This window comes from Apteryx mantelli, chromosome 23, assembly GCF_036417845.1.
Source record: "Apteryx mantelli isolate bAptMan1 chromosome 23, bAptMan1.hap1, whole genome shotgun sequence".
NCBI lineage: Eukaryota > Metazoa > Chordata > Aves > Apterygiformes > Apterygidae > Apteryx > Apteryx mantelli.
In genome coordinates this window covers 1,178,729-1,197,451 of record NC_090000.1, presented here as the reverse complement: position 1 = coordinate 1,197,451, position 18,723 = coordinate 1,178,729, and positions in this window count along the sequence as shown.

The window sequence follows — 18,723 nt, the reverse complement described above, 5'->3', positions numbered from 1 at the left end:
CAGGATCCCGGCTCCGCTGAGGCTGCGCCTGCTTGCAGCAAGCCGCTTGCTGAGAAAATGCAGAGGATGCAGCTGCTTTACTACGGACTCGCGCTTGACCTTCCATAGCCTCCTGCACTGATTCACTTTGTCCTTTCTTAGACGTTTATTTAATGAGTGTTCCTCAACGTTGGCCTCCAAAAGGATTGCTCTGAGCTAAATCATGCTGTGAAGATCAGCTGGGAGTAAGAGACAAATGCTAATTCCTCTGCTGCCCTGCAGGAAAGTCCTTCCCTCTTTAACACCAGTGTTCGTGGTGTTCTGGCCAGGAACTAAGCCTGGAGAAGGGGCTACACCCATTGGCATGCACAGGAGCTGGCAGCAAGGCCTCAGGAATCTGGTTTCGTCCTTCAGGCCCTAATCCCGCAAAATGTGCTGCAGTTTTGGACACCAAGGCTTGGCTGGGGGATCAGATTTGCCCATTCAGGATGAGAGTTTTTGGAATTTGCACTTGTTCTTTTAATTTTGCTAACCTCAGGGCCATTGTCTCAGGATTTCTACCCTCCATAGCCTTAAAAATAGCCATCGTAAAAACCAGAATCTTTTGAAGAATCTGATTGTTTGTTCTGGCTCCAGAAATTTGAGCTGTGCAGTTTGGTTAGCACAGCCAGCGGTAAATCTTCTTGGCAAGAAAAGTCAAATGCCAGTGAGGAGCCGGGGTTTAGCGCGTGCTTATCTGGCTGGAGGAGCTTTTTGGCATGCCTGATTTGAGCGGTCTCTCCCTCCTGGTCAGCATCGCTTCCCGCACTCCTCCTCCTCCCAGCCTCGCTGGAAAGCACCTCAGCGTGCTCCCCTCCCACCAGAGCTCGGGAATGTCTCGGCAAGGAGCGACACGGAGCAGCCATGAGACCTGGATGCCATGTGGGCTGTCTGTCCTCAAGCGCGGCTTTTGGTGTGAGTTTGGCTGAGATCAGCTTTCAACGTTTTTGCCGTGCAATTCTTGCCAGTGGCAGCGGGAGCGCTGCAAAAGGAATTGGAGCATCCTGGGGAGCCGAGACAGACGGCTGCTTCCGCCAAAACCGCAAGGAGGGACGGGGCGCGCTCGGAGCTGCAGTGCCCGGCGTGGCGCGTCTGCGGCCAGCAGCACGGCCACGTCCCCTCCGAAGAGCCCCGTGCACGGGCAGACCTCGGCCGCGCTGTGCGCCCCTGCTTGGGAGAGGCCCTCGAGCGGGGACCGCGACCGAGCGTGGGGAGGAAGCCTCGAGTCGCGCGTGCAGGCAAGCAATGGCTCAGCGCACACGGCACCGGATACCATGAGCGTTGTTCCTCCCTCCCTGCTGAGGTGGGGAGGAGGAACCAGCTACGCGCCAGTCTTCCCTGTGCAGCCACAGCTGCTCCTTTCACACCTCTATCCACTTCACATGACACTTAGATTAGTTAATTCCCAGCCAAGAACTTCTTTCCCTGGGAAGAAAAGTTGTATTTCTTCAACCTGCTGAATATTACTGAAAGGCTTTGCAGGGCGAGTCTGCTACCAGCTCATCTCATACAGCTTGTGCTTTCTTCTGGTGCTCGGTCATGGCTGCTCATGATGTTGCCCTTAGCAAGTAGCCAGATAAAAAGCAGAGAGGACTTCTCTGTCCTGTTCTTGGCTTGTAGACATGACTTATCTCCTTCCCAGCTCAGGCCAGCCTTAGGAAGCTGTTACCCCTGGATGGCAGGTGAAGACAGAAATCTTCTAGGCAAACACTGGCAATTTGCATTGCTGAATTATGCATGGACAGAAAAAATAGGAATAAAATACAAGGAACAGGAAATCATTGTGGTGTTTTTAATCTGAAAGGTGAGATCGAACTGCTGTTTGTAGTCTGCCTTTAATGGCCCCTCGATTGGTAATTAGTGTTATATTATCACATATCTTTAATAGAATATTGATGCCTTTGGCAGAGATGTAATCCCGGTGTCAAGAGTAATTCCCCTCTTTCCAGCGTGTTGCACTTACTACACGCAGGCCCAGCAGAGTTAGTCGTGAGGCTTGGCTGATGCATCTCAAATCAATTAGATGCAGCACTTCACCGCGAGTGACTTGCAGTACGTCAGAGAAATGCATATTAATGCTTTGCTTGGGGAGCGTCAGCTGCTGGGAGCAAGCGCCACTGTTGCCCGACTGTCTCCTGCTTCTCGCCCGGGTCCCAGCAAAGCCTCTGGGGTAGCAACCTGCGTCCTGGCTCGCGTCCCCCCTCCATGGGGGATCCCTGGGGCTCGAGGGCCGAGCGCTGCAGGAGGGCGCGCGGCGGGAGGGCTGCGGCACGCCGGAGCGTACAGACCTTTGCAGAAGTTAGAGCGGAGCCAGGCACAGCTCGCCATTCATTTATCAAAGTGCTTTCAGTTTCCATTTGAAAGCAGGTGAAACAATAATAAATACCAAGCAACGAAAGTTAATCTCTATCCACAGCGTTGTAATAAATGAGAAGTTAAACAAAAATCGATGCCGACCTGTTAATTCTGGCTGGCTCCTGACCTCCTCGTTCAGCGACGGCAGAGACCTGCAAAAGCCCTTTCCCTGCGGCGCAGTAACGCTCTCCTGGTCCATCTCCCAAGCCAGGGGAAGCCGTGAGTGCTTCATGGCATGGGGCACCATTCACGCGTGGTCTGGGAAGCCAAACCTTGGCCAGAGCCCTGGGGGTTGTACGTGGGGATGAGAATCAGGCCCTCAAATTATTTAGCAAAGTTTTTTTTGCTTCTAATGGTTCAGGACCATCAGGAGAACGGCTTGCCGAATGACATACCGTCTCCTCCCAGCACATGCGTGTCTCAGCTAACGGCATCCTCACCGGCAGCAAAGGGAAGCTGGATCAGCACCTCCCCTGTTTTCTCAGCCTGCTGCAGCCTGGCGGTGGCTTCGGCTCTGCAAGCGCGCCGCGCTCAGCTTTCCTCGTCCCCCGGTGCGCAGCAGTGAAAGCCGGCCGCGGCCCTGCTTTCCCCTTGCTTTCTTCAGGGGTTTCTCGGGCAGCTTTCAAGGGCGCTCGTGGCCCAAGGGGTGCAGGACTGCAGACAGCATCCTGCAGCCTGTCTGATCGCGACGATCCGCGGTTCTGCTGTGCTCCAAAAGGCTTCCCACAGGGGTTTTATTTTAACATCCGCAATGTTTAACTCGCTACTTTTCTCTGTGCTCCATAAATCCACAGATGCGCAGCGAGATCCCTCCTGGGAGCAGAGCCCTTTTCCCATTCCCCCGGGACGGCTTCCTCCATCGCACCCTTGCCCGGGTGCGCTCCGCAGCTCTGACAGATGTGTCTGCAGCAACGGCGTTGCATCCCGGCGGAGCGAGGTTGTGCACGCTCCTGGTACATCAGAACATCAAGTATCGATCACGCATGATAAACACAGTTTGAAAGGAAAGGACACGTCAGAAGAATGAGAGGGAGAAGTTTCCTGGTTTGTTCCCGTCTCGTGAGTGCCAGCGGGGAGGCCTGGTCCCCCTGGAGTGGGGCAGCGCTGCAGAGGGGACAACTCCGCAGGGAATGCCTGGAGAGAGCCTTTTTCTGTGCAAGCTCAGTGCCTTTATTTTCCCCCGAGATGAAAGAATTTGATTACTGCAGAACGGCTGTACTAAGACAACCCAAACCAACATCCCACGTTCAAGTTTGATTCAAGTATCCCCAAACCCTGTGCATTTCGGGACTGGTGAAATCACTTCTGGGGAGCTCTTGAGAACAGTGAGAATTTTTCTTTCCGCAGGACCTTAAAAGTCCTTCTCAGACTCCTGTTCCCTCTCTGCCTTGTCCCCCGCTCACCCCCACCGAGGGGAGCTGCAAACCCACCTCAGAAGGAAGCACGGTTCAAGCGTTGGGTCTGAGGCGCGGGTCGCTGCTCCAGTCCTGCGCCCGTGCTCTTTGCTCTTCGTCCGTGCCTCCCGGGGAAGTCCCGTGAGTCTGCATTGCCTGCCGCGATGGAGCAGCCCGTGCTCCGGCCAAACTGCCCCAGCGGCGGCGGTGCGAGCCCTCAGCCCAGCCCGGGCGCTGCACGGGGCGGCAGGGGGGAACCCGGGTGCACCCTGCCCCGGTGCCGCCCTGCCTGTGCGGTGCTCCTCGCGCGGAGCTGCTGCAGCCGACCTGCACGCGAGCCGCCGCCTTGGACTCGGCGTGATCCGCTCCTCCTCCCAGGAGCTTTGATTTAAAGGCGACACGGGGATGCTTCCTCCTCCGCGAGGCTGCGTCGGGCCACCTAGAACAATCCAGCGCTGGAGCCGGCACGGTAAATCTGTCAGTGCTTTGCTGCTTCCATTTGCGCAGCTCCAATTTTTTTTTTTTCCCTCCTTTCAGTGCCTTCAGCCTCATTTAAGTAAAATAGCTTAGTATGTGCCTGCATTACAGTCACAGTTCCATTGACATTTACACCTAAGCATGTTTTTTTTAAGCACCGTACCGTACTGGAACCTTTAAATAGCCTTGTTTCCATTTTGTTGCATGACAGTGGTGATGATAAGGAACAAAACTCCCTGGGAGACGGAGCGCAGAAGTCTACGTGCGTGCGTGCTGCGGAGCCCACTCTTCTTCCTACAGAAAGCTGCTTTCGATAACTCGTCCGTCTCCTGTGTTCTCTGCAAAGCAGTGGAGTATATCACCCAAGCTGCATATGCAAGAGGAAAGAGAAAGCCTAGGAAAACAGGTAGTAACTAGGAGCTGGGAACTAAGCCGGCTGGGAGCGCTCGCACCATTACCCCCCACCCAGGACGCACGGCACGAGCCCCTGCGCCGCGGGGCCGCTGGAGCGGTGAAGGCAGCGGGGCAGCGCTCCGCACAGCCCCGCTGCCGGGCGGCTTCCCGCGCTCCTGCTTCGTCCCAGCCACCGGCAGTCCGTGTGCTCACACCCGATCCATATTCATTCGGAGACGGGCCCCTTCCACAGCAGTCTGTTTTATTATCATTATTCCTATCCTTGGAGAAAATGAATGATTTTAGGGGAAACTTTAAAAGAACAAAACCCTCTTCGCTTCCGACAAAGGCCATTCACAAGGCTGGAACAGATAAACAGATAGACTGGTTGTCTGCAGGGTTTGCCTTTGCATATAAATGTTGGAGAGCGTTCGGGCACAGCTCCTGGCAGAGCGGCCCGGGAAGCAGGCGGGCGGCGAGGCCGTGGGGGCCAGCGAGGCCGTGGGGCCGGCTACCCAGTTTTCCCCAGCCTCGAAGCCCGGCAGGAGCCGCCGCAGAGCCGCGGGCTCCGAGGCCGGTTGACTCCCGGCGAGATGCAGCACTCCCGCGGCATGCAGGCGCCTCTCGGGAATTCGATCTGCAGCCTTTAAATAAATGCCAGAGTCGGGATGTAGTGGATGGGAGTCCCTGCGAGGCAATTTCTGCTTAAAAATTTTCCTCCTAGTGAGTTCCAAGGACTGGAGGTATCTAACTCCTAGCAAAACACTAGCAATCAGAAATCTTTTCTTCGCAGACACAAAAGTATCTGCGCTGAGGTCTCCCGGATAATGATGGTGATGCGCATTAACATATATTTTCCTGAGAACTGAACTGTCATAAGGCTAGCCTTGAAAGCTATTCAGAGTATTTACAGCTTTTATGAGGCCCCCCGGGAGAGAACAGTCCTAAAGTACTGCAGACACTGCTTGGAAAAAGTGTGGAAAACATTCAATTTAGGAACAACTTTGCCTCCATCTATCTATTTTTCCCAAGCACTTGCTCCCACGACAGGTTATTTGCCCACCCCGAGCCTGGATCTCCTCCGACACCAGAGTGGTCGGAGCAGAAATTACTCCAATGGTACAGGCGAGGAAGCCAGGTTTGGGTAGGGAAGGAGCAGCAGTAGGTGAAAAGCTTCAGGAAAGAAAACTATGTTTTCATGCAAATACCTCTTTGGAAATAAGAAAGAGAGGGAGTGAAATATAAAAGCCAAAGCAGCCAAACAGCGTGTTTTTCATTGTTTTCCAGGAGGCATCGGTGGATTTTGAGACTGCCAGAATGCATGTGTCGTGTCCTATTACCCCGTCCTAAGGATTCGTAACCATGTCAACCAGAAGGGAAGAAAAAAAAAGAAAGCACACCAAAAGAAAAGGAAAAACCGAAAGAAAAGAAAAACTCACCCTGAAATCCGCTATCCTTTTGGATTATGCAAAACACATGGGTACCTGATCCAGCTTTCTAAATTACAGGGTTTTACAGCTTTCTGTTTACTGTGGGATGTCACAAATTGTAATGATCTGCTATATCATTATGGGAGCAGATGCCAAACTTAGATCTCCCAATGTTTATAAAAAGACTCTCACTCGCTGTACTGCTGCAGAGGGGTTTCAGAGCTCATTGGCAAGTTAGGAGGCCTGTGATAATGTTTGCCCAGGGGCCTGGGCACATGCAAGCACAGCTGCAAATGTGCTTGCATACGGGGACGGTCCTACTTACACACCCAAGTGTGCCCAGACCGTGCTGCGAGCGGTCGTGCCCTGCCAGGAAATGCCGTCTTGCAGGCGCGTATCCGCTCACATTCACGCGCGTGCACGTACCGCATCCTTGCCTTTTCCTTAGGGGCCCTGTACATGATGGTCATTTTTCTACCACTTAAAAACCTTTAGCATAAAGCAGAAATAATCAATTCTGGCTATACTCCCTGCAAGTAATGGAAATAGCAAATTAAGAGACTCTGAGAAGGCAACCTGGACCAAATACAGCAGGCAGAAAACTCTTCTGACTATCCCACAAATAACTTCTAAATGGCAACAGCAGCCATGGAAATGAGTAGTGTTTTAAAAGGTCTGAAGCTGTACAAATATCCCTAGCAAGTAGTCTGTGACCCCTTAGTTCAAGTGTAAATTGAGCTACATGCGTCAGGTAGAAAATGAACCTCTGACTCTGTCCTTGTTGTTACTGTTGACTCACCTCAAGCCTTCAAAATTGTAAGGCAGCGATTTGAGCGTGACAAACGGGGAACGTGGAGCCAGCAGCAGTAATGAAGCTCTCCGGAGTGGCGTTTGATGTGGATCCCTTGCAAAACCCCTGCCGCTACCTCGGATCAACCGTGAAGTGACTGCGGGTCACTCCAGGTCTTCGGGGAGCCGCACACCGGGGTAACACGCAGTTTCTGTTATCCGTGGCGTGGGTGCCAGCATGTGCATGCAGCACCCCGCATCCCTCTGGCACCTGATGGAAGGCATATTAAATAACAGGCTCATTCCCTGCAGGAAATAACCCGAGAGGAGCAGCAGGCAGTGCCCCTCTGTGTGAGAGCCTGCCAAAAAATAAGCACGTGCACGAATAGAAAAAGAAATAAAAGAATTCTTGGAGCTCATCTTCTGGGCACAGCAGAGTAGATGGCATGTTTTATTCAGCGAGGAGCAGCTGCAATACCTGGAGCAGAAATTCAGCTTGTTGAGGCCTAATCTGGGCAGATCACTGAAGCTTTAGAGAGTCTAAGCAGTCAGAAAGCAGCAGATCTCGTCTTTGCTGCAAGCAATATGCTGCTGCGGAGGGTGTCGACCTGCCGTGTTCATCTCTCCCAGCACGACCTAAGTGCAGCCGGAGCAATGTAAACCCTGCCCTGATGTGAGTTTTCCCAACGCTGAGGCCCTCGCGGAGGCATCTGGTGACCATAACCTCAACAGTCCAAACTTTGATACCTCTCTACTCCGAAGCACCTCACTTTCAGTCCAGGGCGTTGCACTGAACTAACTTTCCTGAAGGGACAGGCTGACAAGGAGAGACTCTAGGATGGCTCCTGAAGAGGTGGCAGACAGGTGGATAACTGGTAACTGATAACATTCAGCAGTGACTGAGGATGACAGACATCCAGGAGGGGTTTTAACAGAGGGCCTAATTCCACGTGCAGCATCTGCTTCCAGAAACACCGCCACGCACACGCCGGACAGGCCCTGCGAGGATCGCTTCCATGCTTATTGCCTGCAGCTCCTCTTCCACCCCTACCTGCCGGACCGGGGGAGCTGTGGGACATACTGCTGCTCTTCCCCACGCCCTGCTCTGGAAACCCAGCTTCGGGGCTCTGCCTGCTCCTTGGCTGCTGCTCAGCATCCTGGGGAAAAACGCAGGGTGCGTTAGAGCCCGAAGCCCACCTCGGCTATTCGAGGTCGGACAGAGGAGGTCGCCGTACGTTTTTATTCTTCTTTCTTCTGCACATTGGGATCTGGAAGATAAACTTTATAGAATTCCTCCTGCCCAGGGCAAAGAGCAGGTTTCAAAGGCAAAAGTCTGGCAGAGAAAATCCCTCCTGTGCCTGGGACATGAGGTTCGTGGGGACCAGGCGAGGTTGGGTGCAGGGAGCCAGCTGAGACCCTCCCCGACCCCGAGCGCTGCCGCCAAGGCTCCCTGCGCACGTCGCTGCCTCGCTAACCATTATTCAAGGTCCCTGTTGCATTTTGCTTGCCTCAGTCACGCCGGTGTTAGAACTAGTAAATCCTTTCACGCTAGCCGTCCCCAGGGCTTAAGGAATTAGGAGAGGAATACGAGGGAGTGAAAAATTCATTCTGCTCGCTGCCCGCAGCGGTGCGTGCCATGCAGCTCGGACGCGCTCCACGCGCGGCTGCGATGGCAGCTGCCTTCCAGCACCGCCGCCCGCACCGCGGCGCCTGAGCGACGCCGGGACGCGTGCGCCAGCATCAATGCGGTGTGCACGGCTCCCAGCACCGCTTTGGAAGACTTATCCTTATCCTGCAAAAAGAGCCTCAGCCTCGCTGCTTTGCCACGCTGTTCAGCACGGACTAGTGATGGGAACGGTGGTATCGCTCGGGTTTAGGAGTGCCCTCGCCAGCCCGCTGCAGGAGCACAGCACACGCTCAGTGCAGCTACAATATATACAGACACCAAATATAACATTAGAGGAAAACTATGAGAATTTGCATCACCAAGGTGGAAATTTTTCCCATCCCCCCTATGGTTTTCAACAGGAGTTAAAGGATTCCCCTCCAGCCGCTGAGAGCACATTAGGAAAGGGATTCCCCTCCTTCCCCACCCGGCTGTGACCCTGCACACCTCTCACTATATTATCTTCCTCTCTACAGCCTAATAAATACAAAAGCACAGCAGAGCCATCTTCCTAGCTCTTTCTCGAACTCCCAAAGCGCTGACAACTCCATTCTGAGCTGTCTCTTCAAAATTTCATATTAAGCACACACGAAGCCTGGAGTTTCTCTTAGCGATTTCGATCCGACTTTTTTCTATTTTTGAGCCACATTTATGCCAGCCAAGGATCGGTGCACGCTGCTCCTGAGCCAGGAAGGGCAGCAGGGCGAGCGAGGGTGTAGCTCCGCTGGCAGCCCGTGCTGCGCATGCAGCGGCACCCCTTTTCCTGGGAATGAACACCTGATGGTCTGGAAGTGTGGGAGCTGCCAGCCTCTTAAAGCCAGTCTGTCCGAGCTCAAGCCATCCCACCTCGCGTTGGTTTGTTTTCCATCCCAGCCGCTAGAGTCCCCCCCCGTGACCCCTCCACAGCCCTCCTGCCCTGCACATGTGTGCACACATTTGCCACCTCTCCATGGCACGTGGGGCAAGGAAGGCATGGCCACCGCGTATGCAGAAAGCCCACGGAGAGGAAACCTGGCGTCTCTGTATTTGAATGCCTCGCCAGGCTACCGGCTGCCTGCGGTGCATGTGTCCTCTGCCGGACCGAGGAGGCAGGAGGGAACGTCACGACTGCGGTGTTCCTAAGCGCACACGAGCACTGGCCTGGCTGCTGTGCCCAGCTCCGTGCAAGAGCCCGCTTCCGGCTCGGGAAGCATCAACTCACAGCACCCTCCTCAGCTTGACATCTCAGAGACGTAGATACTGCCAAACCAAATCAAACCAGCGGTCCATCCAGGCCGACCTTCTGCCCTGGCCAGTGTCCGGCACCAGATGTTGCAGGGGAAGGTCTGAGACGTGCAGAAGCAGACGTGAGATAATCTGTCATCTGCATTGGTTTCTGTGGCGGTCAGAGATTAGCGTATGCCCTGGAGCGTGGTGTTCAGCCTGTCCTCCTGCATGTCGGCGAGCATTAGCTGTAATAGTCCAGGGCATCCATCTGTGTCTAGGAGGGCTCGCGACGTTTTGTCCATGAGATGGCATTTCTGTCATTTGTCAAACTTTCCACTGCTAAGCTTCTTAAGCTGGACTGCCTCCCATCCCCGCCACTGCTACCTTGGACTCTCCAGGAAACGTAGGGGAAAAGCAGCCCGCCCCAGCAACGCGGCTACCCCGCGCCCCTCCGGGTGCACTGCCTGCACGGGCACACAGCAGACGTCCTCCGCGGACGGTGGGACGCAGGACAGGAGAGCAGCCTTCCTCACCCACACGTTCACGTGCAACCTTAACGAAGGGCTCCTCTTGCCTTGTGGCTCCCTGCTTGGGGAAGGCAGCAGCCTCGTTAGCTGCAAGGAAAAACTGGGAAATTTCAGACCTTAGAAACCTCGTCTTCCCCTAATTAGCCAGGTCTAATGTGCAATAAAGTAACGCTAATGTGGTACTACAGCAGCGTGCGCGCCTCCCCTGCCTGGGAAACGCAGCGCGGCAGGCGGAGGGCGATGCACCGCCAGCTCCAGCCCCCGGCGGAGCTCATGGAGCATGACTGCACGGCCACAGGCAGGCCCTCCGCAGCCGGACGTGGGTCCCTCCTTGCCACAGCTCCTCCTCGCTGTTCACCGGAGAGCTTCCGCTTGGGATGCCTGCTGTCGACGCTGAACTCTGGTTAGAAGCAGGTGCCTCCTGCTCTGCTCTTCCTCAGCTGCCCCATGACCGAGCTCGCCGTCGTTTCCACGCGATGCCAAACCGTTCCCGCTCCGCACGGCCCCTCCGACGGGCACCCGCCCCGGCAGGGCTCTCCCGTGCTCATGGCAAATGGCTCTCAGGGTGAAAGATGATTTAAGGGAGACGGTTTAGAAGTCAGGGTGATTAATGTGTATGATTTCTCTGGCATGCTGGAAATGATAAATCAAGAGGGAATGGGAAAGCAGTGCACCAATTCGGAGCATGTGCGCTGCGAGGGCGAGGGCTGCTGCCAGCGCATCTCCGAGCCTGGAGGCCCCCAGCGCTTCCCGGCAGCCGGCTGCGACGGCCCAACGGGGAGGATGAGGAGGGAGCGCCGGGCCCCCGCGGAGCTGGCTCCGGGCCTGGGGAGCGCTGCGCGCGGTGAGCACCCGCTGCTGCACGCCGGGGAGCCTCACCGGCCGGCAGAGCCCCCGCGCGGACGGCACGCTGCTCCTCGGCACGCGTCCTCCCAGCCTGGTCCTTGGCTGTTGCGCCTCGGAACGGGCACGCGAGATTAAATTATCTGCACTGAAAAGATTTAGGAGATGTCGTGCAGCCTCTTCAAGAAGCCCAGGAATAATCTTTGAAGATTAAGGAAGCAAAAGGTCTGAATGTCTAAGAAAGGAGAAAAGCAGGGGGGAGAAAAGGAAGGTTTTATTACAAAAATTTGCCAGAGAGATACTTTAATAATGTCATTCATCTTTCTGTCAAATACATCACATTAAGGTAGTGAAAAGGAACTTCGAGAAGATGAATTAAAACTTAAACACGTTAAAATGACTTAAGGAATATTTAAATACAACACAATTTATTTTTTGTGTAGTCTTGTCTCACGCCGGCGTCTCCGTGACATCTCGCAGGCCGGCACAAAGCCTGTGAAGTATGTGTGCAGCTGTGCGTGAGCAGCGCCACTTCCAAGGGAAACAAGACTTAAATCAGTCTCGTCTTTGGACCAGAGATAAGCTGGATGCAATTAGCTGGCAGGGAACCGTCGCCAGGAGTGAAACGTGAAAGCTGGAATGGGCTGTGGAGCCGGCACGTTCCTGCTGCCCTGCGCGAGATCCGGCGAGGGAAACGCTGCACACCGGCACCGGCGGGTTTGAAATGCCGGTCCGGCGGTGAGCTTCGTCCGAGCGTTTCCACCACGAGGGAGACGCATCGGCGAGGAAACATGCATCCTGCTGCGTGAAAAACGTCCCCCTCCTTGGCTCTGTTCTAAAAAGAGGAAAATGCCTCAATTTATCGGCTATAACACGGTGACCCTTTACGGCGCCGCAGGCAGCAGCAGCGAGGCAGGTCCCAAGCGCCTAGGGGATGGGGACGGGAAGCTGCACGGGAACTGGTCCACGTCACGCCATTTGCTGCTGGCACCGTGGTGCCCGCTGCAGCCGGGATTCGCAGCCCCTTCCCCAGGCCCACCCGTCCCGCCAGCCTCCTCCAAGCACATCCAGTCCCGCTGCAAGCCGGCACAGGAGAAGTAAAGCGACCCCCCCCCCCCCCCCCGCCCCTGCCACCCCTTCTCCTCAAATATCACTTCTGTTGTGTCTCTGAATGAATAAATTTGAAAAAAAAAAAAGAGGAAGGGGAAATAAAAAAAAGAAAAAAGAAAATTGCCTGGAGCTGCTTCTTGTTCTGCAATGTTAGGACTAAAAATAGCTCGGCAGAAAGACTTTCTGCCTATCGGTGCCGAGAGCGGAGCTGGGTCCTTCTTCTCCCTTTCACATCAGGCAGAGTGGGCTCTGCTCATCCTTATTTATTTATGGCATGGCAAGGGTTCCTGTTGATTTTTTTGGTTCATTTTTTTTTTCCTTCTCAACCCTAAGCGCTTCATCAGAGAGAAGGCGCAGAGGAACGGGGAGAGCGCCGCAGCTTGCGGCGAGAAGAGGGGCCGGGAGGGAAGGGCACGGCCAAGCATGAAGCCCAGCCCGTGCTGCTGGCCCCGCACTGCTGAAAGCATTGGGGGATCTCCCTGCACCTGCGGAAATTGCTGGGATCCTGAGGCAGGATCTGAGCACGCGCGTGCCTGCAAACGTGCGGGGAAGCAGAGCTGGAGCTGGCACTCGTCTTCCAGCTCCTGATCAGGACGTGTCATGCCCCCACCAGCCCGCGCCGCGCCGCGCCGGCGTTGGGGGCAGCGCGACGGGACGGACCCGTATGGCATCACTTACAGGCCTCCCGTTGGCTTTCGATTTGATGCCCACTGTTTCCCAGAACGTGATCCAATACATGGTGAGAAGCTAGGGAATTAGAGACTATCTGGAAGCAAATGATTTGCAATAGCCGTGAGAAATCGTTAATAATGCGACTTGGCAACCTCGCACTTTCTCGATGGGGAGAGGAGAGCTCTGCGCTCGCCTGCACGGTGCTGCGGGAGTCCAGGGCCCGGACACCGCCGGCGGCTCCTCCGCACTGCGACCGTGTTCCCTTTCTCTCCCGTCCGAACCTCGCTTCTTTCTGTCTCTTCTTCTTCAGCAGAAACCCATTACCGCCCCGGTATCTCTTCAGTCAACCTCAGATAATTTCCCCCCCTTGCTTTTATTTTATGCCCTCTGCAGGCTTTCATGAGCTTTATAATACTTTGCTTCCTTTCTGTATGTCGTGCTTTATGAGGTTTTAATTATTATTGTTTATTATTATTGTGTTTTAATTGTCTGCTCGGGTCCCTCTGAGCCCTTGAGTGAGCAACTTATAAAAAACATTATTTTTGTTATTACTATTATGTGTATAGCTTTCCCATATTCTTCACACCTCCCCTCTGCCCCGTGATTTTTTTAAAGGTCTATGAGTTAAGTTGCTGCATGTCTTCTCCTAAGCTGGACATTGCTAATCCACTTCTCTCTGTCTGGACTTGCTTTTCAGGCCTTTTCTCCCTTCTTCTGTTAGGGAGGCGCTGGCGGCTGGAAGCTGCACCCGCAGCAGGGCCGGTGAGTGCCGCGCTGCAGGAGTCCCTGGCCCGGCCGCGCGCGCTGAGCAGCCCCGGCACCACCCAAGACTCAGGCCCCGCTGCGCTTCTCGCGCCGCCGGCAAAGCCTGGGCGACGGGGCTCGGGGGTTGGAACTACAAATGGCTTTTTGATGAAAACAAAAATGTTCATTTTTAAAGCCCAGACTGTTTCATTAAACATGTTGGGGCTTTGTTTGTTTGTATCAGAAGTGATGGGTTTGTGCAGGTTTGAGAATTGAAAGTTTTAAGTGTTCTATCTTGGGCTTTCAATGGAAAAGCAAATCCTTTTCAAAGGCAATAAGGAAGAATAAGAACAATTAAAAATTTATTTCCAAGGAGAAAAAAAAAGATTAGAACTATTGAAAAAAAAGTTCATGTGTATATTTTCAGGCAAACTTCTCCTGACTTTAAAGGTAGGCGATGGCATCTGGTATGAATAGAATAGCACCGGGGTCCTTTTGTGTCGTCTGAAACCGGGACGGGGAGACTGCCTAGGGATGCGCAGTGCTTTGCTAACACCTGACATTTGAGGCAATCTGCCCTTTTCCAAAGGCAAACTCTTTAGAAGTATTTTCATGAGCGACAGAGATAATCAGGCTGAAATCCCAGCTCCTCCGAAATCAATGGGCTCTTTTTCAGCGGCTCTAACGGGGCCAGCGTTTCTCCCCTAACCTCTGCCGGGAAGGCAGGAGCCGTCCCCAGCATGGGGCAGTGCTGGCGGGGAAGGGGCCCACTGCAAAGCCCACAGCGTCCGGGCAGAAAATGCGAAGGGAAGAGAGGCGAGAGGGATCAGGGACAAAAAGGAGCACACTGAAGAGAAACAGGTAAAATGATTAAAACAGATTAATTCTAGGAGCTGCAGAGACTAGCACTAGAAAGAAAACATGGACATGTGGATTAGAACAAAGCAAGCAAGGCAAAACCCAGACTCGAAAGACCAGAGGAAAGACAAACCTTGTCAAAAATCAAGGCAAGGCGGGTGAGCAGCAGCCCCGAAGCTGAGACGCTGTTGAAGAGACAGAGGCAGAGCCTCCCCAGAGAGCAAGGATGCTGCATACCGGGGACGAGCTGCGGGAAAGGGCACCACAACATCATGTTTCAGACAAAACCTGTCACCTGCGTGTCTTTCCCAAACTTCATGCTGTCTATTTTACGCACATAAAATACACGACTGCAAAAAGAAGGAGCTCGTGACCGTCTTCAACACCTAGGAAAGAGTTAAAGGCTGCATGCCTGCCATGTAATTCAGCAAAAGATTTAAGGACAGGCCGCGCTCTCCTTCCAGGCCTGCGACAAGCCAGAGCAGACCCCGGCGCGCTGCAGCCTGCGCTGCCATGCGACTCCGGCGCGTGCTGCTTGCGGATGCTCAGCGCTCGCTTGCCCTCCACGCCGAGCATCAGGGCCCGAGGCGGGACCAGCTACGGCATCCGTCCCCGCTGGCCTCCTAGGGACCATCTCTGCCTTTCTAGGCTCATCCCGGGGCAGCAAATGATTTCAGACACATGGATGCCTCTGTGCTCTGCCCAGAGGTGCTGCACAGGCCACCTACGTGCCTCGGGAGAGCAGCAGCTTGGGCGCTGGGCTACATGTGTATGAGCGTCTTGGAAGGGAAAGGGTAGTGCTCGGAGCTGCTGTTTTATGCATTAACCAGACACGGTGCTTTGAATGCACACCACTTGGTGGAAAATCGGTAGTCAGCATGCAGCTCCGCTGCTGGGCTGGTCTTGGACCGTGGTCCCGATGTAACCGGCATTGCAAAAATGCAACCCGCGCGCATGCAGAGATTTGCCTCCCCCGGGACACACTTTCGCTGTCCCCCTTGCAGAGGGAGTAGCCTCTCTGCCCTCCTTGCACCATGCATGAGACGCACCACGGCTGCCCCGGGGCTCTCACTGATTGCGGCCCCAAGCCAGCAGCCAGGCTCCCGGCCACCCGGAGGGAGCAGGGCAGGTGCCCGCGCGCAGCGCCCTCGCTTCACCCTGCAGCCGATGGTGGTGGCCGAGCCCGAGCAGCTCCGGCAGGGCCCCTGTTCACAGAGCCTTGGAGCGGCGCGGTGGGAGCTCGTCACCCGCGAGCTCTCTTGCGGTCCTTCCCTGGGGGGGATTTTGAGCAAAAATTCAGCACCCTTCATCCACACAAGCAGCACTTATGCATCACTGGTGAGACACACACACCCCCCCCCCCCCCCCCCCCCCGCCGGGGGAACTGGACCCATGCCCTGCCACGGCTGGATAGGAACCTCTTTCTTCTACTTTAGCAGATCCTCTGATGTTCATCCCTCCTCCAAGGGACAACAATCTGCAGAGTGTAAGGTCGCTCTCAGCTCCAATTCAGTTGAGAAGGATGAAGAGGAAACATATCCCAGCTCTGTGCTTTGTCCTTATCCAAGTCCAGGCTGGCGTCCAGATCGGCTTGGCCGACACCGCCTGCGCAGAGCCCGGAGCGAGCAGCGTGTACCTTAACCCGCGTCGGGAGCATAATGAGACAAATAAACACTGGTGGGTTTGGGGGGACCGTGCTGCGCAGCGTAGCCAGAGCCTGTATTGATCCTGCTAACAAAAGAAACACATTTAAAACAAGACAAAACTAAACAGCCCTCTATAAAGTGAAAGCAGCTGGCTCAACTAATTAAATGCTAAAAAATCCAGCAAGACGAGCGTACCAGAAAACAAACAGGCATTGCAGCCAGGATACAAAGCACTGGAGAGAAAACCATCTAGGCGTTTTCCTGTCTCGCCCCATATGTGTTTGTAGAGATGCTGGCAGCTGCGTAGGGCTGCGTTTACATGTCCGTGTTTGCATGCATTAGGGAGTACGAGTTTGCATGTTGATCTGCGCAGCTGACGCAATGCAGGGTCATGCACATATGCAGAATCTCCTGTCTTTGGGGCCTAGGTCCATGTACGTGCCTGGTTATAAAGATGCGCAGTGCATACCTGCCCGAGCTCGCTGCCCGGTTGCAGGTGCGTGCAGCCCCTCGCAGTGTCCCTGCATGGGACGGGGGCCGTAAGCGTCTCGCTTACATGTGCTGGGGTTCATATCCATTAGTCTTTCTTTAATGGTTTGGAGCGGGGGGGAGGGCGGGGGCGGTAAATATTTGTTGGCAGTGGTTTTGCAAATCGCCACTTTGCAGAGAGGAAATAAGAGCCATCCATTTGTGCTAGCGCTCTTAAAGATTTTCTATAAAGTGCCTACATTTCCAGTACAGCTGAATGGATTTCATTGCAAAAAACTGCCAGGGCCGAGAAGCGCAGTGGAGGAAAATATCATATACAATGATTCACAAACACATAAAAATACCTTTCCCAGCTCGCCTATTCTTCCACCACACAACAAACACCTTGTGACTCATTCTCTAATGTATGGATGCATTTGAAAATGAACGCTGGATTTGAACATTATTCATTAAGACCTCAGATTAGTTCACTTCTCCTGAGAGCTAACATGCCGAGTCAGGTTGGAGCACGTTTTAAGGCTGTCTTGGTCACAAGGCAGCTCAAACAGCCACCGCATTTTCCTACATCAATGTTTCTGTGTTCAGCTTAAAAAGAAAAACAGCTTAATTCCTTGTTCTTCCATTGAATTAATCAGATATCTGAACGTAGGTGGAGAAAAAAATCAACATTTTTCTTGGCAGGCACATTTAACTTCAAGGGTCGTAGCTCTTCCTACAGACAATGAGATCGCAATGTTTGGATGATAAAGAACCGGGATGGAGGATATGCATATAGCGACTGCTGTTTCAATGCCCTGCAGCTGGGAATAGTAAAAATCCATGTATTATAAAGAGCCAGGAGAATGATTTGCAATCAGGTACGACGTTTTTTATCAGCATTAGCTTACACCCCAGAAGAACTGTTAATGGAAAGTTGCATTAGCTGTCCTGATGGCTGTCACACGTAGAGACAACACTGTGTAGTAACGGCTGCAAATCTATGGACTAATTAACAGGTTTTATTAGGTAGGAACAAACTAATCTGCCACTGTAAAAGAATTTTTTAGCAAACATGAATGTGACACTTACTACAGCTCAGAATAAGGCACTTTACGGATATTAGGGAATGCTTCCGAACTTCGCAGCCGTAGCTGGGCCTGCCATGGAGCATCAGGACTAATTACACCCAGTTACCGCCGCGACGATGGGAGACGCTGCCCCTTGCCGCCGTGCTCCAGGGAGCCCGCACGCCCCGACGGCACCACAAGCGCTCGCTCGCCGAAGCAGAGGCGCACGTTTAACCCGGAGCGGAGGCGACGGAGGCAGGAGGAGCCATGCAGCGGGGCGGGCGAGTGCGGCGCGGGCCATGGGAAGGGCCCCGGGAGCAGCCCAGGCGTCGCACGCAGCAACCCCAGCCCCGGGCGGGCACCGTTCACGTCACAGCTTGAACATCGGGATTTTGGGAAAGCCTGCAACTGGCACTGCAGTTGTGTGTGAGGCTGCGGCATCATCTCCTTTCACTGCCTACGGCCAAGAAAAACAGCACTGCAGTGATAACCACTCCTATTATATACATATATATGTATATATATATATTTATCTATTCAGTCTCCTCTATGACAGTGTGGGGCACTTTGCTACAAACACACAGGGGATGGCGTGGCCACATGCTGATGATTATTCAGCTATGCAGTTTCTCTACCTATCCTATCATGGTGCCTAAATCCGTTGGCGGGATTGGAAGCAGCGATCCCAGGGTAAGGTGCGTATCAACAGCGCTCTGCCTTCAGGAGCCATCTCCGGCTCCGTCCCGGCCACGGCGAGCGCAGCAACTGCAGGCGGGCGCCGGGAACCGACGGAGCGAGCCACAGGCCACAACAGCCCATCTTCTGAATAATTTCACAATACCTTTGCGAGAAGCACAAGCAGCTTGTGGGCAAAGAATCAAAATTCATAGAATAAATTATACGCGCTAAATTATTTGCCCAGCTTTGCTGATTATCTGCAGTTAAAAAGTTGGAGGGAGCTGAGCTTCTCCACATATAAACAACAGACGGAGACTTTTAGTCACAAGGTACTTCACTTTAGAAAGGGAAAAGAACAAAAATTGCGACTTGTGGGAAAAGG